Raw genomic sequence first — 26,021 nt, forward strand, 5'->3', positions numbered from 1 at the left:
CCTGTGCAATGTCTAGCCTTATTCTCTTCACAGGAGTTCAAACACATCTACAACCCATAATATAACAAGGAAATCAAACATAATGGAAAGTGATCCCCATCATCACGGCCAGCTTCTGTTTTCACAGGAAAGATCCTGGGAACTGTCGCCTTCATCCTGATCTCCTGTAGGAAAATCTTGAGAAAATTTCTGCATTTGCTCAAGGAAAGTAACCTTGCAGAAAGTCTCCTGCTTGTGAACTTTTAAATTAGTTAGGAAGGGTCTGAAACAGTGACCCTGACCCCATGTTCTCACCTATAACATCCCGCTGGAACCAAGAAATAGTCCTGCCTCACAAATGCAAGCTGACCGACACGTGGTACCATGTCCTCTGCATGGACCAGACTGCCACGTCAGGCACTTGGTTAAAAACAGACCAACTGGAAATACAAGCACCATCACTGAAGCCTAGTTGATGCTATTTGTGTTTATTCATCTGTTTGTAGGAGACAGAAATGCTCCTGACACCTCAGAAAGAGATTTCATCTAAGGAATAGTGCTGGTTTTGAAGTATTGTTCTCTGAGTTTTCTGCTAGTCTGCACTGAAGTCTACACACTCATTCTCTGAGCAATGCTGAGAATTTACTGTTTGGGGCTATGCAAGAAAAATCTGTGGGCTTTAAAAACATACCAGATCATGTATGGATGACTGACCATCTATGACCCTTTGTAAGCTGTTGATCTCAGCAAATGACTGCCCCCTTGCTCAAGGTTTGTGTTAACCCAGGAGGTGAAAGCACCATACCAGAACCTGTTGACTTACTTAGCTACTGATACGGAGTTCAGCCCCTTCTGGTGCTCCAGAGGCAAAGCAGGTTTGCTGTTGCTTAAAGATCTCGATGCAAACCATATATAATTTCGTTCAGAACATGTCCTCATTATAGGGAGTACCTTTTTCTATATTTGAAGGAAAAGGTATTTGCTATGCAAGGATGACATATGTTTTAAGGCTTAATGGCCAAGTAGTTATTTCTTACTTAGGAACTGATTCCAGCTGCAGCCTGAAAACCCTGTAACCTGACACTACAATATGTAAATCTATTTACTTGCAGGCTCCAGAGTGCTGCATTTTTCTCTGCTATGAGCATAAAAGTCACTAAGCAACAGTTAACACAGATAAATTGTTTTCATCCATTGCAGACAAGAGTAGGTACATATCTCCTGCTAGCAACCACTGACTTCTACCTATTAGTTTTTTTGACATGATCATACAGTCTTAAAAACCCAAAAATGAACAAACAGGAATACAGCAGGCAAAAGAGGATGTCATTGTTAGGTGTAATTATTTGTGGCTTTGAATGTTCTGCTCATGGGAGGGAAACTCAAGTGGATTAAGAATGAGCCACGATAGGAAGGAGAAATGCAAGAACAGTATAAATTCCCTAAAGGGAACACATCACATTAAAATAATTATTAAAAAAATAGCAACACTTGAATTGTTCATAAGATGGGAATGTCTACAGGGCAAATCTAGACCAGGATCCAATTGTTCTAGGCAGCATACAGACATATGGTAAATGCAAGCCCTTGTCCCAGAGAATTTGAAATTACATAGGAGAGAACAATACAGGTGGAAAAATGCAAAACCTCTTTTTCCATTAGAAATAACAAAGGTTGGGCCTAGTGGCCCATGGCGTGTGCAGATTGCTATGGGTTCTCTGTCAGAATTAGGGACTAAAACTAGGTTCCCAGTCCTCCACTGCCTTGTCTGGAAGAGATTTCACACGTGTTGCACTTCTAGCACTTTTAATACCAGTTCTTGCATTATTCAGTTACTGCTTTTAAGTACTATACTCAGATATTTATTTATGTATTTCTGTTGGTACACTAACAGAAGGATACATCAGGTGTCTGTGCAGTGGGGTACCAAATGTCACTCAAAAAAGACCTCTAATTAACCATCTGAACACCCTCAGGCCAGCAGCATATTTCTGCAATGCACACACACATGCGCACACTTGCGTGAAATTAGATGTTTTTGCTGAAGATTTTAAAGGAAAGTTTTGAGGAGTTAGTGAGAGATTTCAGTATGACTACCTTTCAGCCCACTCACTGGACTCGCAGCCTCACAGCAACAAAAACCAAACGTCACAGGAAAGCCAGAGTGAAAATATTGCATTTTCCAAATTTAAACTTCTTCAGAAGAGCCTTCATTGTCAAGATCCCTCACCTACTATTAAAGGACCTCAGAGAGAGGACAGCCTAGGAAGAACACAGCTCTTGCCAAAAGCAGTGAAGGCAGCAGACTAGGAAGACTGTTTTTCATTTCAGGTCATTGCAAGGCAGGATGGCAGCCCTACCTGCTCTCCCTGGTCGGTGGCTAGTGGGTAGGCTGTACCCTGGCAAATATGTTGCTCACTACCAGGAAAGGGTAGGCACACACCTTTTGCTCTCAGGGAGCTTTTTCTCTTGCAGTCTAAGAGGCTTTGAAGGCCCTCACTCTTTAACCAAGAACCTGCCTGGGGTAGGACACAATAGTGAGAGTCTGGCCTGCGCACCAGAAGACTGTGATGGGCAGTACTGGGATTGCTCCCACAAAACAGAATTGATGTTGACAGCAGCAAAGAGGTGGTAGTAAGCAGAATGCATGAAACTTTCCAAGAAGAAGTGATCTTTAAGGGAACTGGCCATCCTTAAGATCATGTGCCTTTAGATAGCTGCACTGATCTGGTTCCCTAGGTCAGCTGTCAAGATAACAGCAGGAAGAAAAAAGAGGCTCTGGAATTCTAGTATTTAAGAACAGGTATACAAAATGTTGAGGGATTCAGAGACTTCCCTTTACAGTTTCTTCTCCATGAGAAGTCTAGCGATGCCGGGGAAAAGAAAAAAAATCTGGGGAAAATGTCTCTTTTGTACTTTCAAACCTTCACCATGTATGCATTCAGAGTGAGGGCAAAGCAACATTTGAATTGATACAACCTGTAATTACACATGATAGGATTCTGAAAGCTCATTTACAGTACTGAGTCTTGTAGTGGATAAATTCAGTGCATCTACAATCTCCTGTGTTAACAACTATGAAAATGAGACTAGGGATGGTGCTGTGATCTAGACATTTTCCGAGTATTTCAATAGCAAACAGAGGTAAAAGAACTGAACAGAAAAACAAATCAGATTAGAAACAGTAGAGTGACACTGGAACAATTTATTGTGGAAAAAGAAGTCCCATGCAAGTTTTTCTGAGCTTTCTGGCTTTTTTCTTCTTCCTTTTGTTTTGTTGTTCTCACTCCAGTTTGTTATTCGCTCAGCTCAGTTTGCTTCTGGTTCACTTAGTTTTGACATACGACTAAACAAAATCGCCAAGGGCACGTAGATGATGGATGATACAATGATGGCAGACTTATTTTCATTCCATTTCTAAATTCTTCTAGAAAGGACATTTTTCTTTCCAAGTTCAACCTACTGCATGCATGATAGTGGAGAATTTCACCTGATGTGACTGCGAGGGAAGAAAAAGGAAGAGAAAGCTGGACTGCAGTTTTGCAGCCATATTAACTTTATTTGGATTCTTCAGCTCTAGGAGTCATCCCTCACAATATTGCAAAGAGACACTGGAAGTGCTTTTACTTTTTAATATATTGCATGGCAGTCTTAATGAGCTCCTTTGTCTGTCCCAGTCAAGAAGCAAAGAGAACCACAGCAGAAGCATCCCAGGCTTGAACTTGCAGTTGCAGTGGCGAGCAGAGTGCTGGAAATCAGTGGGAGCAGGAGAGCAGAGAGCACAGCTTGGCGCGGCAAGCTGTTATTGGTGAATATGAAGGAAAGGCTGAAGAAAGAAAACCTTGTTATTCATACCATATTGCTAAAGAAATTTCAGTGGTTCCTTAGTCTGCATGTACTGTCTCTATCTGTGGCAGGTGGTACAGCTGCTGCAAAAGGAAAGGAAGGAAAATCTTGCCAAATACACCAAAGGAAATTAATTAGTCCAATTGTATCTTTTCCTTCATTTCAGTGACTTCCCCTTACCAGGTCATGAAGAAGACACAGTTTCTCTGTTGGTCCCTTGCTTTTTGCTAAAAAGAACCTCCTGCCTTAACACTAGTAATGATAGAGAGACCAGTCCTTGAGGTTTTCTGAAGACGCTTCTTAGCTCTGTGCTACTGTGGCTGCAAAGAAAGGAAGGTGTATTTCCTTGAGTGCACAAAAAAACAGGTCCAGAGAAATTTAAAAGGGATAATTTGCCGCAAATCTCTTGCAAGTGAAACTCTGCAGGGCAGATGTCAGATTTTTGTGATGATCCACAACATTTAGGAACATGATGTTAGAAGTCTGCGTGAGCTTTTTTTTTTTAAAAGCAAGGCCCGACTATAACACAAAACTGAAAATGGTCAGTGAAACATCCAGTTTTTACATCAGTGTTTAAGGTACATGCTTGAAATCCCATTAAATCCTCTGAAAGACAAAACTGATGTGAGACATGACTCTCTTGTCACCCTTGAAAATAGAGCAAACTCATGAGATGCCTGTAGATCTTGAATTTTCACTCATCATTGTATCACTGGTAGCAGAGATTTTAAAATCCAGTCGACTACCTGAGCTACATTTAGCCATGACTACTAAAAGCACATTAATCTTTGCAAGTCATGCAGCCACAATAAATGGTAAAATCCTTTGACACATGTTTCTAAGTTCTCTTAAATCAGCGATCCCAAACTTCCTACAGGTTTGAAAGCTGCATCTGCAGCTACAGCTTTACTGTGCTCCTCTTTGCCCTTTTATCTTCTGTACCTTCTTCCCCAGTTTCTGAAGGCTTGCTCCCTAGCCCTCTACTGCTATTTCTTTTCTTACTTCTGCTGCAGCCTTTTGATTCTCCTCATGCCTCATGCTGATAGCATCAGTGTGAACCAGACTGGTAATTATTATTGGTTTGGGCCCTTCATCACACGCCATCCCTAAACTGGCATAAATTGCTGGTAATGTTGGTCATCCATTACAGACTATTGCAAGACAAGTCACTGTTTCCATTAAACTAGGACTTTGACTCCCTAGTTTACCAAAGTCAGATCATTTTATTGGTGAGCTGAGCTTGGAGAGATGTTAGGGGAAAGGCAAGGTAATGAATTTGGACTATACCTCAATCTTCAGGAACAGCTTCAGGCCAAGAAGGTACTTTCACTTTATTTTTTTTTTAATAGTTAGCCAAAATATTTTTATTCTGGGAGGGGAGGATAAAAAAAAAAATTACTTTCATTAGGAAAGTCTAGATTGAAGATATCTGACTTATTTTCTATTTTCCTTCACATAATTATTAATCTTTGACACAGATGATAATGGTCACTTAGAAATGGATACTACTATGTGGAAAAATCTGCTTGCTATGCATCCATCGTCTGCAATGTTTAGACAAGGTAAGACCAGGAATTGAAGTATCCATGAAGCTAAAGAAGTAAACTGCAGAAATGCTTGATTTTTGACTAGTGAATAGCATAAAGCACTTAGGACTTTTACTGTTCAGGGTAAATTATCAAAAGGTCCCTTTCTGAAAAGATCCCTTTCTGTTCAGTTTTGTTTTTTCTTTGTTTTCCCCAAATTACATATAAAGCAATGGTAATATAATAGCAGAGGTAGATTTAAATGCTATTTAATGAGATTCAGACCTCCAATTGAAAAAAAAAAATTTTTAATAATATTTCTAATTCCTCTATTTCCCAAGTAGCTGGCAAATCAGACAGAGTGATAATGCTGCAATTTCCAGACGTATGCAGGCTGAAAAATGTGTTTGTTGAGCAGGAATAAGAAGCTGTTTCAAGAGGGACTGGCACTTCTAGAGTGTCTTTTCACACAGTCCTCTTTGCTTCACAGCAGCAGTTCCATTCTTCTGGGCTTCGAACTGAAAGCCACAGCCTTTGGGGAAATCTTTCATATATTGCCTCTAAAGCAGCCCAAGCAATCAGTTCCTGTAGTGCTGCACAGTGTTGACTCAATTAACCCCTTACAGATATTTCAGGATAACTGTGTAAACTAAAAGGCAGAGATGGAAGGTAGCCAGACAATATAGTCTGATCTCAGCAGATCAATTCTAAATAACAGAGGCTAATGTTAAAACGTGCAATGCAGTACAGTATTAAAGATATCCAAGCTATCTCAGAATGCATGCTAAACACCATAAAGATACTAGTTTTTATCCAGGAAGAAGTGCAAGTATCTTACTGCACAGTGTAAATGTGCCTTGAATTGCTCTTTTCTTGCATGACCTTGACAGCATGACTTCTTCCTCACTTTTCTTGGACCTAATTGCTTTCCTAATGCAGCTGTTCAAGTAAGTTCCTTTGCCTGGCTCTTGCAGGAGGTCTAGAATGTATCTTTCCCTGCACTCTCCTAAAGCTCATTTCTTTCCTGAGCGGAAAGGAAAGGTATCCTTCAATGCTGGTTTTCACTCCAGCTCTGTATCTCTTTTGTTGTTTTAATCGGTAGATCTGATGTATTGCAAAGGCCAATAAAGATCTTTTCTGTAATTTCTTCTGTTGGCTTTAAAATCTCCCAGAGGAATATAGAATATATTCACTACTATTGGTAGAATAAATTGTGCCCGCCACCTTTTCACTGAACAAAATTTTAGTCCAGGAGCTTCTTAGGAAGAAAAACATACAAAAAGCATAACCAAAATTTGAAAGGATACATTTTAAAAGTTTGACAAGAAGCTATAAAGCATCAGAATTGCTGCTGCATTTCAGTAAGAGAGAAGTTGTGTTTCAGAGACAGGAACTGCTTATTTGACTTCTTTATCTATGACTAAAGGCCCTTGTCTAATAAAGTATTTCCAACCTGCAAAGAAGTTTTGATTGATGAATTGATTTCAGTGGGGTCCCATGCAGACTCAGTATGATCACAAATGCTAATTCTCAACATAGATATCCAAAACTGGGCCATGATGACTCACTGTCATCATCTGCAGTCAGAACTCTTATTTATTATTGAACATTGGTAGGTAGCGGTACAGTGTTCATGCCTTAAACTATGTATTTGGCATCTTGTCTTAGTCAATTTTATGACTCAGAAATGTCCTAAACAACTTGATCTAACTGGACATGCTTTGAGCTGAGGATTGAACTGTGTGAACTCCAGAAGTCCATCCCAACTTACACTATTCTATTTTATGGTATTCTCATTATACGTCAATGAATCAGCCAACACTAACCCAGAATACTATGCTCTGCCATGTGTTTTTTTCCACTAAGAACAATCTACTCCCTCCTCTCTTCACCCCACAATTTTTTTTAATCTGAGAATCAGAAGAGTCAGCTTCTGATTTCTACAACTTCTATAGCTTAAAGAGTCAACATTGAAAATCCAGACCAAGGTACTCAGGGTATCAAGGTACATCCACTCCTGAAAATCCTCAAGAACAGACAGTTTGCCACCCCTCCTGGAAAACCGCCTCAAATGTAATTATATTTAGAGTGATTTTTTTCTGTATGTCCACTTGGGATCTTGTCCATTTTTGGTTTTTTCACTGTCTCTATTCCTCCCCACAGGCACCTCTGTGAAGATACCGTCCCTGTCCCCTCGATCCCGTTCCCATAGGCACTGGGTTGCTGTCAGGTGCTCTGAAGTTATCTCTGCTCTGGGCTGAACCAGTCCTGGCCCCACAGCCTCTCCTCACATGGTGAGTTCCCCAGCCCCACTGTCCAGTGACATTCCCTGAACCCCTCAAGTTTGTAAACAATTTTTTCCATGCTGAGAGACTGAAAACTGAATTTAGTAACCAGGTAGGGTCTATCAAATACTGAGCAATGGGGTATAATCACTTCCCTCAGTCTCCTCCTTGTGTCGTCCTTCTTCATACAGCCCAACACAATGATAACCTTTATTGCTGTCCAGAGACACTGCTGGCTGATACTTTCTCACACCCAGAGCTGCAGAGCTGGTCCCTGGCTGGTGAGCCCCTAGTCTGTAATATTTCAGGAGGCTAATCCATCTTAAGTACATGATTTTGTATTTGTCTTTGATGAATTCCGTGGGCTCCCTGTTGACCTGTTCCTCCTGCCTGTCAGATCCCTCTGCATAGCAGCCCTGCCCTCCCGTGTGTTGACTCATTCCCCCAGGTTGAGGTCATACATGAACTTGGTGAGTGTGTACTCTTATCAGCTCGTTCACATTAATTAATTTTTTTTTTAAACAGCAGATATTCCGGGACAGAGATCTGAGGAATCTCACTTTCAGCTACCCCCAGGCAAAATATGAACCAGTAACTGCTATAATGATCAAGCTAAATTTGACTCTTCTCTTTATTCACACATCTGTAACATAACATCCCAAACTGATAGCAATAGATTATATCCACTGGTTTCATTCAGAAATTCAGCCATTTTGTCACAGAGTCAAGCATGATACGCCATTGGTAAATTCACGCTGACTGTTTCTTATCACCTTCTTGTTCCTCATGTGCCCAGAAATATGATCCAAGAGGACTTGGTCAATGATTTTCCCAGGCTTCTAAGAGGCTCACTGGTCTGCACTTCCCTGCATGATCCGTTTGAACTTTTTTGAACATGGATGTGACATTTCCCTTTCTCCAGTTTTTACAGATTTCCCCCAATCTCCATGACTTTTCAAAGACAATAGAGTGCAGCCTTGCAAGGACATTGGCCAATTCTCTGTGTACCCTCAGATATAGCCCATCAGGGCCCATGAAACTGCGTGCGTTGAGTTTTCGCAAGTGATTCCTCACCAGTGTCTCCTCCATTATGAGCAATTCTTCTTATTGAACCTTGGCTCTAGAAAAAGACCTGGGAGACCTTGCTGATGAAGGGAAAACGGTAAAAGGAGTTTTGTGCTGTCTCTAGGCAGAAGAAAATAAAATTGAACCAAATTGTCTATCTGTAAGCAGTAAATAAGAGAGTAGCCAACATTGATCTTCAGACCATTGAGGGATGCAAGCTAGCGTATCATGGTGAGACATCATTTTCTTATCTGTTGTCTAAGTTGCAATAATGAGCACAATTTCTCCATGGGAAAAAATTTACTATTTTATCACCAATAATAAAAGTATGATTTTCAGTATATTGATGGGTATTTGAAGCATAGATCTTCCACAATGCAGTAATTGCAGAATACTGGATATTATTTCCAGTTTGCAAATTCATCATGAAGTACTTTCACCTTGAATTCATAATTAGGGTGTATTATGCTGAATGAGTATCCAGACAGCAAAAGGAACACAGAATTTCAGAACAATTTGGAAATGGAAGGCCTCCTTAAAAAGTAAGGGCAGAAAAATCCCTACACTGAATCACAGCAGGAGCCATACAGTCCCTCTTCTGCCAGCAGCAGATGCATGTGAAAAAAAAATCACATATTTATAAGAAACACTCTTTGTGAAAGGACTTAATCGTGGTGGGATTTTTTGTTTTACAATGTGGGACCACGTATAAGACAGGCTAAGAACTCCTGAGATTAAAAAAAAAAATCATTCTTCTGTCGTACTGATTAGCAATGCTTATGAAAATCAGCACAGAGACAGGGAAAGTGATGACATTAGCATAGGCATGTAGCAAGTATATTAGGCTTAGATCTTTAAAGCTGCTTAAAGGACTTGGATACCACTTCTCAGTGACATATAGGTCTAACAGTTAGGAATGAGAAAATCCAGGGGGCAAAGAGCTGCTTAAACAGCTTCTAAGATTTTGAAAACACAGAAACAGAGAATATGATCTAATTCTGAAAACATCTAAATAGAAGCAACTTTTCTCATGTTAATAATCTCATTAACTCAATGGGACTGCTGACATGAATATAATTACCTCATGCATACATAAGCATATTCAGGTTTCCGCATATCAGAGACAATACCTCTCAGCACAAAAAAATTAGAGCTTTAATAACGAAATCTCATTACTTGCAAGTGTCTCTTTACAAATGTTTGACAGTAAGCTTACTGGCAGAACAAACATGATGTCAATGAAATATTGCCTAGTTGTGCTTAAGACATGATAAAGTACACATGTTATAAATCAGGAGAAACAAGTCAAACATTTTTTTTAAACTAGATATCTAGCACTTCATACAGTTACACAAGGACTTTTATGCCTGCAATGCAATTCAATTTGATGAAAGTATAGCTTTAAAATTAAATGGTGTTAGAATAAGAATAGTCAGTGGGAAATGATGATCTAGCAACAATATAGTTTTGAAGACTTCAGAAGATAAACAAATATCTAATTCTTTAAGCTCTTTCTTACAAAACAATAACAATAATATTATCTGGACACGCCAACAGCCAAGCGTTTCTAGTCTTCTGAGAAAGAAAAATTTCTCCAGGTGAAATGACAAAATATATTATCCAAATTCAGACAATAAAAACACATTCTGCATGACCTAAAGAGGGAAAAAAAATCTTTCCAGATGACCTGTGGTAGCTGATTTTAAGCGGTCAAATGGAAGATGACTCCATTTAAAATTTTCATTTTATGTAATTTATATTACAGTTTAATCATTGGAGTTTTTAAATTACATACATTTCTACCTACTCATCAATTGGACTTAATCCACATGCAGAGGGCACAAAGCATGCACTCTGAAAGCAAATATTTACGTTTTGAGGAAGGATTAAAACTCAGGAATCTTGGGAGTAACAGAACATGATGCCTTGTGAATGACTGATTTCTCTGAAACCAACAAATTCGTGGATTTGTCTGTTATTGGTGGCACTGAGGATAGCCCTCAAATTGTGCAAGGGCACACAAAAATGCAGTGGAATATTCGAAGTATCCACACAGGGTTTTAGAAGCCAGCAGATTATAGAATTTAAAAAAGAAACCAAAATGTAGCAAAACTGTACATACACCAGAATTTCAACTGAGATATGTAAACCTTTTCTAGATTAAAAAAAGAAAGAGAAAGGCAGATGCAGTTTGAATCCTGACTTAAGGTTTATATTAACTCAGATTTTTAAAAAAAGCTTCAGTGTGCTTCCTGTGCTATGAGACTCTCAAAGGAGAAGCATAGCTTCTCAAAATTAATCTAAGCCCCAAGGGAGCAACTAGTCAGACAAAATTCAAATTCCAGTTCAGTTTTTATGAAGTGCAGCAGATCACACTGGAAGAGGGAAATGCAGAGAACTCGCAGAGAAAACACATGCTCAAACTCAGCACATATGCTGTCGTGCTTATACCAGTCCTTGGCAATTGGCTGGACAGGTCAAGACATACTTGAAAAGGTGAAGTTAAAGTAGTTTATAACAGTGCTGTGCATTCTTCAAGTAATTTAATCTTCCCTTTTCTCAATATGTGGCATGCTAGGACTAACCACAGCTTTGCATTAGCAGAGGAGGAAGAACAAAAGTATACCACTCTCAGCCATACATGACTGTGAATATCTTGAGCTAAATCTCAGGTTTCTTTGTGTATTGTCAGTGATTTAGTTAAAAGAAGAGTAATTACAGGGATTACCTTGAATACATAGCCTGAAGAGTAGAACAAAGGAGAAGTTAGCTGTGGTACAAATATCACGTAGATAAAGCAGAAGTTAGTTTACAGACACTAGTTTGAAAAGCTTACAGCGAAAAAGATTGTATTTTAAAAGAACCCTAATGAAAGCAGGAATAGAACACTTAGTCATACTTCTTTTTATTGGGATTATAATCATTCAGGAATGATATTTCATAAGGTTGTATCTTAAGAATATTTAGCCTTTTTTCCATTTTTAGATAAAATAAATACATGATAATCAGGAGACACTTGAAATCTCACAAGAAAAAACCTGAATTTAGAGAATTTCAGGCCAACTTTTAGGTTAACAAGGTACAAAACTGAAAGAAGAAACTCTAATAACATTAGCTGTAGAATTCAGAACTTGAGGATAATGTTCAGAACAGAAAATGAAAGTAAAACAATTTTGTTGCTTCTCCAGTCTGTACATCTTGCATAAATCTACTGCAAACAGTAAAGGTTTTCCCTTGCAGATGATAAATTTATTGTGACAAGAATCCATATTTGTATGTATGTATCTAACTATATATATATGTGTGTGTGTGTATGTGTACACACATGTGCATGATGTAATCAAGTTTGTATATTTTTTTCCCTCTAAAGACTTGGATTCTCGTTCAGGCAGCTAAAATGAGTTCAACATCCAGATTGTCCAATTATGATGTTTATGTCATATGAAATATTCAGTGACTTGTGCTTTTGTGAGAGAGACAGCATCAGAAACTTTGGAAAGGATTACACAAGTTCATAATACTCATAAGCAAATACTAAAAGGAATAGACAGGAATGTACCTCTAACAGGCCTTACCCAAGATTACAGATGGTGGGGTGTCGCGTTAAAAGGGAGGGTAAGGGGAGTCTGATATTCAACTAGCCTGCCAAAGCCCTTTCAAGGACTTTCACTGAAACAGTTTCGCAAAGTTGAAGCAGTAGGTAATTTATTCAAGCGACAGTTATCACAGATTCGGAATTGCCGTTGATAAATTCACTGTCTACAAAAGTTGAGCTCAAAGTAATAGTTTAGCGCTTTAGTTAACGATGTGTTCCCAGGGAACAAAGTCAGAGGCGCGACTCTTACCAAAAAGGCGTCCCTTCTTGGGGGGGGAAGAGAGGTTCAGGCGCGTCGACCCATCCGTCAGGTAAAATTCTCGCTTGGCTCCTCCTCCCAAAGGGAGTTTTCAAGTGCCAATTTTTATATGTTTGGAAATCTTTTTGCGAGGTGGGACTAAGTCAATTATTGTGTATCGATTGGCTCTTGGCATGGAATGTCGTGTCGTCAGAAGCGGGACTCAGCAGTGTGACACGCCTTCGGAGTGGGCATCTTGGTATGTGTATTCGGGGGCCATCTGTGCTTTATCCAAAGCAATCTCTGAAGCAATCTCTGGCTGCACAGCCTCCGCTGCGCCCCACAGATCGCTGAGTTTACAGTGATGGGCTATCCCCCCTTACTTTTGTCTGATAAGATAAGCACCAGTTATTTACTTCCTTTGTTAGCTCTTCGGCTCTTGATGCCTCAGTCCGAGTATGTCTTTCGTCTGGCATTGACAAGTCCAGCAAGGCTATCGATTACATGGGGACCACATAGCATAGATAGCATTGAAATCTGGTTGAAGAATGCTCATACATTTTATCTTGCAAGGAAGATGAGAAGTTGTTGTCATACATGGTGCACAAATGTTCCACTTTAGCTCAGCTCTTGGTTCAGACACAAAGGTAATGAAACTCACAAACTCACTTACTTAAAAATTCTTCTTTTAAAATATAAAGTTCACACTGGGGCGATTTTGCTAATATTATTTAATTAATATTATTTTGCATGTTATTTCAGATTTCCTTCCAGGTCTTTGACACAAAGGGCATAAATATTGCTTCATTGGTGAGTCATGGTCTAAAAAACTTTTTCTAACAGATCAGTATAGTGGTGTCTCATGTTCTTCTTTCAACTACAATCAAAATACTTTGAATTGTTTTGTGGTGAGTATGGTTTACTACCCTGGCTTCCCCTCTGTATTGAGACATGGAATTTTTTCTTGTATGTCACTGAAAAGTAGGTATGAAGGGATAATATAGGTTTCAATAATCTGCAGAACGATGAAATGAAACCTATTATAATTTCCTTGGCTGGCCAATGAAAGGTAAGTGCTAATGTCATGACTGAATTAATTAGGAAACCATGCCACTAATTATCAATTACTGCAGGACAAATAAGAGTCTAAAGTTCTTTGCTAATTGCCTTCCCCTACCCTGCATGCACATGCACATACATATCTAGTATCAGTCAAAATCTCTGCCTTGATGCATGTGTTTCCTCATATGCAAAAGAGAAAAATCTATCCATATCACTGAAGGTGTCACTCTATTTATTCCACCTTGTGTATATGTATTTAGTATTCTCCTTTTTTTTTTTTTTGCATTCAAAGTAGATCTCTCTTTAGAAAAATAAACAAAAATGCTAACAAACAAATAAAATCCTTGTCTCAATTAAGTGCCTGGTACTTATATGGATACTTTTATCCATCGCTGAAGAGTTCTTCATGCATACATTTAGAAATAATTTGATCTTACGAGAGAAATTTTAATAAGATTGGGAAGCAAAAAGCTAGCAGAAAACAACCTCTGGAATATGGTTTCTCCTCCTTGGCCACAAGCCAGGTAAATTCAATCAGAATTATCCACAACAGGATCAGAAGCAGGTATATGTTATTGTCTTGTACGCTGCGGTGTTGCGTATGATGTTTCCATGTTTCTAAAGTGCCATATTTGCTTATCTTTTCAAGATTTCCATTGCAAATGCTAAGCTATCGGTGATCTATCAAAGATCTTGAAGGCGACTACAGACTACAAATTTGATCACGCACTGGTAAGTAGCATTGGACCGTATAGCTGGAAAGGGAAAGGCACTGGATGCTCTTTGGCGTCTGCTGAGGCATTGCTTGCTCAGAACGGAATAGCAAGTGAACCATGGGGATACTTCCAAGGCTTTATGACCTCCAAAGCTAACTTTGGTACCATGACAGCTTATTTCCACTCCATGGTTTGTGGCTGTGCTTAAGCACACAACATGAGACTAATTTTGGCCAAGAAATTATAGTTTGCTGACATAAAAAATCATTTTTTAACTGCTGAATTTCTGCCACAAAGTTTCTCTAGATGGCTCTATCCTATTTTTATAAAAACAAGGAGATGTTGAAATGTTCAGTAGACGATGGTGAAATTTTCAAAAAACAGTTGTGTCAAATATTTTTGAAAATAAACAAGATATATATTCTTCTCATCCAACTAAGAATGGATTGATATCACATCTGAGAATCTGTCCAACTCTTCCTATCTTTTCTGTAGCCTCCATGCTCTGCACAGCAGCTTGCTCGCTTATCGTCTTTAGTTTGCTCTTTTTTAGAGACAAATTATAAATATTCCCCTGCATCCACTCTGTCGAAGTACTGTGGTGCACTCTATTGTAAAATCTTCCATTCTGGAGAAATTCGCTGAAAATGTGCATCATATGAAGTGTGTCATTTAAAGAAAACGAGGGTTAACCTCAGCTTGATCTCTCAAATAAACAGCAGGGATACTGTGATCCTGATACAACTTGAACAGAAAGTTCATGTTTGTTGTTAAACTAAACACTGTCTAGAACAATTTTCACTGAGCTGCTAAAATGTGCTAGAAAAAATGTATAATGATAATTTGTTTTACACTTAGCAAAATTAAATGAAACAAGTCCAGACTAGATTTAACTTGTCATAGTTCAACCTGTGTTAGTAATGAAGTAACTTCATCTGAAACTTCCATTGAAACTTGTAGTTTATGTCTAACCTTCCCTTTGTCGTCTGTTTTTTTAGCAGTAGACCCGTTCAGTGTCCAATGGGAATTAATGAAGTACTAGAGGCCAACCAAGGGATGAAGGGAGCTGACATGGCTATAGTGTTTACACCTTCTGTGCTCCTCATACTTTCTATCTGAAGACAAAGTAATAAACTAACAAAGGTTAATGATCTTTTAGTATAAAGCTATTGCAGGTAAATAAACAAAAATAAAAAATTAATCAAAATATATCAAACAAAAAAAAAGCTCCTCTGAATCTAAAGCAATGAGTCTTTCTGCCACATCTGTTCTAAGGATAATTCACTTATTCAGTTCATCTTGACGTCTCCTACTAGGTAATTTCAATTTTACCAGCGTTGCATGTGTTCCCAGATCTTTGTGTAGGACTTTTACCTTTGGCCTAACTAGCAACTCCTGATTACTGTTTTTCCACAAAGCACAGCTGTTTAATTTTCTCAAGTCCTAAAAGGACTTTAATATCTGGAGGAAAGTCTTCGGCTGACACGTTAAAATTAAAACCAGCAAGAGAACAGTATCTTCTCAGTATCCCAGAATGCTGCTATAAAAACTTGTGAGAGATTAAGAAAAATGGCGTATGTAGAATTTCACAGCTGATCAGCTTATGAGTTACCAGTATTGTGTAAACCATTTATTTTAACATGTACATCTTTAAAGAAAAAAGAATAAAAATCAAAAAACAAAGCAAAAGATCTAGCAATACTTTGGAAAATGGAGGCAATGAGGTGCTATTGCAGCCCATGGGCATCATTGGGAGTACAGACACAGTCATTTTATGTGTATTTTATGTACCAAGTGTATTAGTTTCTCTAGTCAATAAAAAACATGTTTAGCATAGCAGATGCTACATCACACATGGTACCTGCTTAGAGAAGCATACTTTGTGATTCATTTCCATGACAGCGAAAAAACCTGACTGCAATTGTCAGATCATAACAGTTGAATAAATGACTGAATTTGTCTTCTACTGACCTAGAAATCTCCTTGGCTGTTTGCTGCTATATGCTGTTCTTCCAAGCAATCCTGCAAAATGGCACCTGATTGCAAAAAATAGTACAAATCCAGCAAGTATATTAACCAAGAAAAAGAAAAACTTTTCTTCAGCATCTATATAGAAACTTAATAGAAAAATTTTGTACATTTAGTATTGCTTGCTAAAATAAAGATGTGTCAGAATGCAAGTAGACCTTTGAATATTTGTATTTAACAACCATTATTCATACACCAAAAAAAAAAAAAAGCTGGTGGAAGTGTAGTCTTGGTTTAACTGTGAGAACATCAGGATTCATATGTGTTTATTTTGACAAGGATGATTAGGCATGGTTCATTATTTGTGGATAAATCTGACTAATATTAGTTATGATTCTAACTGATAACCAAGTGGAGATACTGCTGTGTTATCTGCACAGTGCATTATCAGTATTTTACCATTGTGAGTATGCTATAAGTGTAGGGTGTTGACAAACATGTTGCCATAACAATAGTACTCCCTGATATAGGCAGCCAAAAAAGTGTTATCACAAAACTGATGGATGCACTGCACCAACTAAATCCAAAATAAACAAGAGTGGTAAGGCTTTCAAAACTGAAACTGTGAAAAGAGGGGCAAAGGTATTTGCTCTTCCAAAGCTTGAGTTTTTTCGTCTCCGTCTGTAATCTGCTATGCTTCTGCTCTTTCCTGCAGAAGACACTTCAGGTGACTGTAGTTTTGGATACCAATGTTTTACTGCTTCTAGTCCACCAGAAACTATAGCAAATACCTCATTATAGTATGCATTCACTAAAAGCCAGAGTCGACAATATGTATTTCCCACGCACAAAGGCTTTCCATTTCCACAAAAAGAGTGGTAGAAAAAGGAGGCTTTTATGCCCATCTTGCATAAAAGGGCTCGGGAGGGGAATGAAGAAATTAACTAAGAACTTTGCAAGAAGAAAGACAGAGTTAGAATGGACAAGTGAGGAGTTATCTCCAAAACTACATTTGTGCAACTTAGAAAAAACACTGGCTTCTACTTTTTCTCAGAAGCAGATGGTATGAACAGCATTCATTAAGATCTTTTTGAGAATTTTGCACCTAAATGACACTTGGTTTCAAAGTTTACAGCAAGCAAATCCCTTTGGGACTGAAGACATGTATTTCATCGTAATGTAAAGGAATCCCATGGTAGAAGATCTTAAAAACATTTAAGGTCTTAAAAATACATGAAACTGATTTTACTTCCCAAGCAAGATCATGCATAGCATGAGAGAAAAGTGGATCCAACATCTCTATCTCAGGCTTGTATAAGTCTCAAATCATGGGTAGTTTTTTCTCTCCCCATATTCTCTCAGTTTATAGTCTGGATGCTGCTTTTCCCCTTCTGTTTCCTTTTTGCTACAGAGGAGTGATAAACTGAATTATCCACAGTTTTGCACAGATGACAGGGCTTATGCAACATTTCTTTTATCGCTGCTAGTGTCCTTCTCAGCTTCTTTCTGAGGGCATTGTACTATCTGCTGGGGAGTCTCTGAATAAAACTGTACCTCTTTGTGCTGAATTCTGTTGAATGTAGACAGCATTTTTTAGTGGATTTATTAGAACTTTTACCCAGATTGGCTAAGTAAGACAATATTTTCATTTCTAAAAAATGAAATGTGTGGTGTCAAACCGAGGGGAAGAAACTTCAACAACCAAGCAAACAGTGATCCATTTGTAGGAAGGAAGATCTAAATCAGTTCTGTGGTTCCTAATAACTGTGAAGGTAAATGGGCCGCCCTGCTCCTTGCCAGCTGCCTGTCTTTGCTTGGCTAGCTTCCAGGGAAGGATTTCTGGACAATACAGATCTTGATCATGAAGAAACCATGGCAATGCTGGAGGCTGTTTAGGAATCAAGTGGTTGAGTGGATATATGAACAGTCAAGTAAGGTAAACTGGATAGAATGATAACTTAATGATGAATTCTAAATTAGTCAGGAATTTGGAAACAACTGCTTATGTTATCCCTTGGGAATTTAAACTTACACTTTTTAGATGTCTGCCTCACTTATTAAATTTTTTTTTAGTTGAAAAAAACCACCTTCCACATCTACAGTTTCTGACTTTCATACAAAGCTCTTTAGGCATTTGGCACTATCAAGTGTCCACTTGCATTAAGAAGCATCTCTTAACAAAACTGCTTGCACACTAACTTTTACGTGTTCATTAGGAAGTGATTGTAATATAGTCCGTGGGACAACATTTGTTTTACCATAGCACAACTCCACTGCCTACTGGATTGTGGTTGTTGATATAAAATTAAGGGAATAGCAGATTAATTTATTGTCACAGTTATCTTTTTTTATTTGAAGGTGTATTTTCTGCTAGATGAAAGAAGAAAGTTTTCTAATACAAAGGTGAGGAAAGACTCCGAAAATCAGCTGGAGTTAAAATACTAATATACTCTTCCACAGTGAAGCTGAGATAACCTTTTCCATATAAACATGTATGGATTCTAGAAAAATGCTAAAATGTATTAAAGTAATTACATACTACTTCATTTATACTGGCATATACAAATACTTATAGATACAAAAATTTTAAAATATTATATGCTTAATAGTGATTCCCAATAAAATTTTAAGCATCTGACTTGATTACTCCTAGTTGTACATTTTTCCTCTGTGTATAATGCTATTGCTGTGCAGATGATATTGCTATACATATCTCTATGTATGTGTATGCATATACTCAGATCAGCCAAGAACTATCTTTGGTAGCTGGAATATTCTAATTGCATCAATATCAGTTTAAAAAAACCCACCACAACACTGTTCAATAAGCAAGGCAATTTAAATCCCATTCAGAAAACCCCATGCTACCCTTTTGATGCAACAGTTATTGTTTCAGCTGTAGAAGAGTCTGGCACTTTTCTTTTTCTGTCTCCTCAGAAAATAAATTCAAGATCTTTCAGTCTTATCTTGCTGAAGAAAAGTAGGTTAATTACAAAATCTGTAATGATTTTCAGCATCATTCTCACATGATTTTGTGCCCAGCTTTATTTTGTGGTGTATGAACTACACTTCATTTTATCAGTAAAAGAAAATGATATAACTTGAATACACAGAGCCTAATACTGTTGTAAATCAATATAACTCAATTTAAGTCAAGTTAACTACATAAATTTTCCCCAGAGGAAGATCTAACCAGGAGAGTCAATCTGTTCTGCACAGAAGTGTCATTGGTACTTTTCTGACCACAGTAACCATGTCATTCTGCCCTTTAAGAAAGACCGAATGCTATGAAAAGTATCCCTTCTGGATGTAAACAACTCATGCTAATATTCCATTTAACATGTCTGACAGATGGCCTGACATTATGTGTGGAAAACAAAATAAATCCCCCAAAACTATGAGTTTGACTTTTATCTTCAGCCAGTTGTGGACACAGACTTTAAAAGAATATTATTATTATTTCTGTCTCCCTTTAAAAGCAAATTATGTGCTATCTGACTTCTTACTAGTAAAGACAAAATTTAAAAAGAAAACCTGTATCTGTTTTATACATTTTTGCTAAAATAGGGTGGATTTTTTTCAAAATAGCTGAAAAGCAATGATTGAACAGTGTGCAATAGTAGGTTAGGTTGTCTTTTTTTCATCAACAATGTTTTGAGGAAAAATTGCTGTTTGAACAACAGACTATACACTGTTTCTACAATATATCTATTTTATACGAACATGTTCTAGTATACCACTGAATAACTGAAATCCTAATCTAAACATTACCCCATAAACCCATGTGTTTTACTTCAAAATAGTGCTGCAGGGTCCATGAATTTTAGTCAACCATCTTCTTCTTTTGGACTGTCTGTGGAAACGCCTATTGTAATTGAGCAAACAGTCCTTGCTATACTGAGAAGGAAGAAAGACTTGTGCTATGGCAAACATAATGTGGAGAGAAATCTCAGTCAGAATGGTGCTGTGAGAAAATGAACCACAGTCACCATAAAACATTGCAGTTTGAATACAAATAATGAGTTATGATATTTTCTCTTAGTGAATGGTATGACCATTCTCTAACTAATAAATGAATAAATACAAACATACAAGGGACTCCTAGACTTGCTGTGAGCAATAGAAGGGCTTTGTTAATTTTCCAGCTACTGCCACATCTGTGATGTAGTGCAGAGATATCCATTTCCCTGAGATAATTAATTAAGCCAGATATAGCAATCTGGACACTGGTTTAGATTTATTTATTCTGCCTCTCAATCTGTTACATCTGTCATCCTTGCAAAACTGATGATAATGCTCAGTACTAAGAGATGAACAGGGTAGCTTCCACTGCAGAAAAATACACTGAACCCTCTCTCTCTGTGTCCTGTTGTGTCAGTTGAGACAATGGTCTTTGCCTCTAGAAAATGCAAGAGAAACACTTTCACCTGATCGCTCGCATCCTTAACTACAGTGAAACAAAAAGCTTTCAATAAAAAGCCTTTAGATTTGAACTGGGAATTCCGTGCCTGCCAGAGGTGAGAAGACTTTTTAGTAACTTGAAGTAGCAAATGTAATCTGCTTACTTTTTGTAGATTAGGGAAGCAAGGTTTTATTTACATAATACTTCATTTACACTTGTCATACACAAAACTCAGGATTGTATTCCTTTCCTCCTTTTCCCAGCAGTATTCAAACAAAGATTTTAAGTCTTTACTTCCTCATGTCATCATTTACAGCTGAGCAAAGCGCACACAAGTTCTGGTGCTCCAATTTGCTGTTTGCTATTCCAAACCCTCTCGGAGAGTGCAAATTACATACGAATGTGAAACCACAGAACAAGTGCTGGATTGCCACTGGGAAAAAATGTAGTACAGAGAGTGAGGTGACACAAGATTATCTGCAGTCCTTAAGGGCCACTTACAGCTTTAGCCTGTAAGGTCCACTTGTAAGTGTGTGAGGGGTACTTCAGTTTCAGGAGGAGTAAGGGCTGACATTGAATTTTTTACCAGGACATACTGAGCCAACAGCAGTCTAATACAAAATTGATTAAGAAGAATTTTTTTTTCCATATACTTCAACAGGCTTTGGCTCCAACACTGTCATACATTCTGTATGCCACCTATCTGACTTTTCTGTCTTTGTCTGTTTCCAAACTAACAAGCTTCTACTCCAAAGTTTTGCTTACTCTTTGCCATTAGCATTTCTTAATCATTTTGCAGGATTAAAATCTTAAAACTCAACTAAATCTCAAGCTAATGTTCTGAGGTGTTATTTTCACATGACAGCAGCATTGATAGCTCATTGTTAAATACAGTTTCAGATCTACACGAAGAGCGTGTTTGTCCACACATCTAAGATCTCTTTAGACAATTCTTAATCACTGCAGTATCTTTACTTGCCTGTAATGCCAGGTGTTTTAAACTTGTGATCCTAATATATTATTTTTCACAAACAACATCCCAGTTCTTGCACCTGAAAGTTTTGTCCATCTGCCAGTCAATCACAGAAGAATTCTGCTTTGTTGATGGCTTTTTTATATATCAATGGCTGCCCTACCTGTATTCGTCTTCTGCCTTCCTGGTCTGATGTTTTGTGCAGTGAAGGAGATATGTGTATTAGTTTCCTCTCAGAGCAGCCAGAGAATTATTCTTAAAAGTAATGGAGAGATAGATATAACACAACAACTCCAACCAGCACTTTCGAAGCCAAAGGGCACTGGCAGATGGAAGGAAGGGAATATCAGAAGGATTTGCCGACACAAACTTTGTTACATATGTATGTGAGAAAGACATAGGTAGCAGAACAGTGATGTATTAATGCGATGCAGTTAAGACTGTAACATTTAATTAACAGTGAAACGTGCTTCTGGAATCAATTATACATGTTATTATAAGCTAAAGGGGCTGGGATGGGCGTGCATAGAATTAAAGTATCACAGAATGGTTGAGGATGGAAGGGATCTCTGGAGGTCAACTTGTACAATGTCCCAGTTGAAGAAGGGCCACCTAGAGCTGATTACCCAGGACCATGTCCAGAAGGCTTTTAAATATCTCCAGGGATGGAGACTCCACAGACTCTCTGGGAGACCTGTGCCAGTGCTCAGTCACCCTCACAGTATGAAGGGTCACTTTATACTCACAAGGAACATCCTGTGTTTCGGGAGCATTGTGCCTCTTCTTGTGTTTGATTATACTAAAAGCTAAGAAATTTTATGAAGAAAACTTTCAGATAAAGAATTATCCTTGCTTGTTTCCTTGTACACGATTTAATTTCTATCATATATTTATATGTGCACATGGGTGAATACAGGTAAAGTTTGGTGTATGGAAAAAAGCTGCAAATAAGCCACTTTCTCTTCGGTGATAAGTTCATTTCTGTTTTCTGATAACTTGTTTTTGACAAGGTTTTAATAATTTTTAACAGTTCTAACTGTTTTTAACTGTTTTTAAGAGTTCCACTAATGCAAGCTTTGTATTGAATCAAAATATAGAAGAAAAAAGAATCAAAAGAGGCCAAGAACAGTCTATTGGTAATCTAATGATGTGATCCACTTGGGGTAGATGATGAGTTGCTCATATAATAATGATGTGTAATACTGCACAGCTGTTGATTAAAAGGAAGTAATTTGCTTGCAGTATGGGTCGCAAAAGACAACAGCTTCCAAACCCATATGTCTATGACCACCATATTCTGTGGTGTATGTGTCTGCGTGTGTGCCACAAATGGAAATGCGGAGATACATTCCTTAGGACCTTCTTTGAAATCCATTTGGGATTCAAGTAGGGAAAAGCTCAGCTCGTGAACAGCTGATTATAATCAAAATGCTTGATTACAGTACCATTGGGATTTGCCATGATGCAAATACATCAGTGGCTGTCTATCAATAGCTTCCAGTACAGTAGATTTCCTACTGATCAGATGCTGAAGTGGTCTCAATCACAGAATCACAGAATCACAGAATGGTAGGGGTTGGAAGGGACCTCTGTGGGTCATCTAGTCCAACCCCCCTGCTGAAGCAGAATCATCTACAGCAGGCTGCACAGGACCTTGTCCAGGCGGGTCTTGAATATCTCCAGAGAAGGAGACTCCACAGCCTCCCTGGGCAGCCTGTTCCAGTGCTCCGTCAGCCTCAGAGGGAAGAAGTTCTTCCTCATGTTCAGACAGAACTTCCTGTGCCTCAGTTTGTGCCCATTGCCCCTTGTCCTGTCACTGGGCACCACTGAAAAGAGCTTGGCACCATCCTCCTGACACCCACCCTTCAGATATTTATAACCATTTATTAGGTCCCCTCGCAGCCTTCTCTTCTTCAGGCTGAAAAAGCCCAGCTCCCTCAGCCTCTCCTCGTAGGGGAGATGTTCCAGTCCCCTCACCATCCTTGTAGCCCTCTGCTGGACTCTTTCCAGTAGCTCTTCATCTTTCTTGAACTGGGGAGCCCAGAACTGGACAGAGTACTCTGGATGAGGCCTCACCAGGGCAGTGTAGAGGGGAAGGAGAACCTCCCTCGTCCTGCTGGCCACACTCTTCTTCATGCACCCCAGGATCCCATTGGCCTTCTTGGCAGCCAGGGCACACTGCTGGATCATGGTTAATCTGTCGTCCACCAGGACACCCAGGTCCCTCTCTGCAGAGCTGCTCTTCAGCAGGTCCACCCCAAGCCTGTACTGATGCATGAGGTTGTTCCTCCCCAGGTGCAGGACCCTGCATTTGCCTTTGTTAAACCTCATCAGGTTCCTCTCTGCCCAAATTTCCAGCCTATCCAGGTCACGCTGAATGGCAGCACAGCCTTCTGGTGTATCTACCACTCCTCCCAGTTTTGTGTCATCAGCAAACTTGCTGAGGGTACATTCTAACTCTTCATCCAGGTCGTTGATGAAGAAGTTAAGACTGGGCCCAGTACTGACCCCTGAGGGACACCACTAGTTACCAGCCTCCAACTAGACTCAGCGCCGCTGATGACAACACTCTGAGTTCTGCCATTCAGCCAGTTCTCTATCCACTTCACCGACCACTCATCCAGCCCACACTTCCTGAGCTTCCCTAGGAGGATATCATGGGAGACTGTTTCGAAAGCCTTGCTGAAGTCGAGGTAGACAACATCCACGGCTCTCCCTTTGTCTACCCAGCCAGTCATGTCATCGTAGAAAGCTATTAGATTAGTCAGGCATGATTTCCCCTTGGTGAATCCATGCTGACTACTCCTGATAACCTTCTTTTCTTCCACTTGCTTGATGATGGCCTCCAGGATAAGATGCTCCATCACCTTTCCCAGGATGGAGGTGAGGCTGACCGGCCTGTAGATCCCTGGGTCCTCCTTCTTGCCCTTTTTGAAGATTGGAGTGACATTGGCCTTTCTCCAGTCCTCGGGCACCTCTCCTGTCCTCCAGGACCTCTCAAAGATGATGGAGAGTGGCTCAGCAAATGTCATAGTTTAATCAACTTCAGCGTTCCTATGCCAGTGTACAGCAAGTAATGCTTCAAACAGCGTTGCATTTTCATATATGTACCTGTAAAAATCTTCTTCTTTCAGCAGAATCCCTAAGCTACAAATGCTTAGGCAGCAACATTTCTGGAAGTTTCATTTTCCAGTTGTCAGAATAACAGTTTTGAAAACACGCTCTTTATGAGTCCGTGTGTTTCAAGGCTCTAGAAAATTGTATTTATGACAGTGATGAACCAGACTTTTTACTTCAGTCTGAACGTTGTGAGTGGCTTTGGAGGTAATAAGAAAAGGTAAACATTGGTGCTTTGGAATCAATCATTTGAGACTACCCTCCAGCCGTGTAAAACAAGCCATTTCTGTGGCTCTGAAAGAAATGTGATGCTGTTGGAGGGAAATGGCAAAAAGAAAAGGCATCTTGCATCAGGAAGAAAGACCCCCAAGTTTCTGCTCCAAGCTCCACTACAAATATGTTTTCTTATATTCATATTAAAGAAAAAACACCCTGGTATAGTTTAAATTGGCATCCAAGGGATTGACTCCAGTGTTTCAAATTTACATCCAAATATGATAAAAAGTAACAGCAGGGAAGTGTCACTAATGTGAGATGCAGGCCTGTTCTGCCTGAGAAGGTTCAGATTTTAGAACTCCTATGACCACATTTACTTTCCCTGATTTACTCTAGCAATATACTTGCCACAAATGTTTACTCATTTAAATAGAGTGTAAAATGCAGACAGGCATGTTTGTCATCAACCCACCTGAGAAAGCTTTTGTTAACTATGAGTTCTTAACATAATGTACTTCCTAGCAGCATAACAGTTAAAAGTATTAAGTCCACATCCAAGAAAAAGAAAAGAAAAACATTCCAGCCTCTGCTTATACACTGCAAGCATGTATATGCATGTGTATGCAGTAAGCTCCACAAAAAGTTGATCTAAATCCCAGCACAATTTGTTGTCTCCATCACACTCATACAGCCATCTTTGCTTCAAGTTTTGTTACAAATTCTACTATATTATTCTCTATTCCTTTTGTTTTTCCCATCTAATAGTAAAGCCTATACTACATACTTGGTACATAAAAAAGAAAGATTAAAGTTAACAGATACTGGATCAATAGCTTTTGTTTCTAAAGTGTACTGCTTTTCAAGTGTATTTGTATCTACTTTCATTCACATGTAAACATATACACATCTACGCACACACCCCCCAGGTGTAGTATCTTCATACTATACTATATATGTAAACACAGTTAGTTATAGTTAAAGCAAATATTGTTAAAACTGGCCCTTGTAAGAAGGTACATGATAACCCAACAGA

At 38.8% G+C, this 26,021-nt stretch overlaps 1 long non-coding RNA gene across 2 annotated transcripts in view; it reads left to right on the forward strand.

The window, feature by feature from the left end:
• The first annotated feature begins 14 nt into the window (after positions 1-14).
• Positions 15-26,021, forward strand: part of LOC142358878 (uncharacterized) — a 35,538-nt gene continuing 9,531 nt past the window's right edge. Inside the window, exons 1-6 of one of the 2 annotated variants that reach the window (XR_012761917.1) lie at positions 15-208; positions 5,304-5,387; positions 7,515-7,645; positions 13,297-13,344; positions 14,246-14,328; positions 15,311-15,487. This is a non-coding gene — a long non-coding RNA (uncharacterized LOC142358878). Of the gene's footprint in view, positions 209-3,133; positions 3,971-5,303; positions 5,388-7,514; positions 7,646-13,296; positions 13,345-14,245; positions 14,329-15,310; positions 15,488-26,021 lie in introns of those variants that run through there. The other variant, XR_012761916.1, reaches the window with a different exon arrangement.

Source organism: Opisthocomus hoazin, chromosome Z (genome assembly GCF_030867145.1).
Source record: "Opisthocomus hoazin isolate bOpiHoa1 chromosome Z, bOpiHoa1.hap1, whole genome shotgun sequence".
Lineage (NCBI taxonomy): Eukaryota > Metazoa > Chordata > Aves > Opisthocomiformes > Opisthocomidae > Opisthocomus > Opisthocomus hoazin.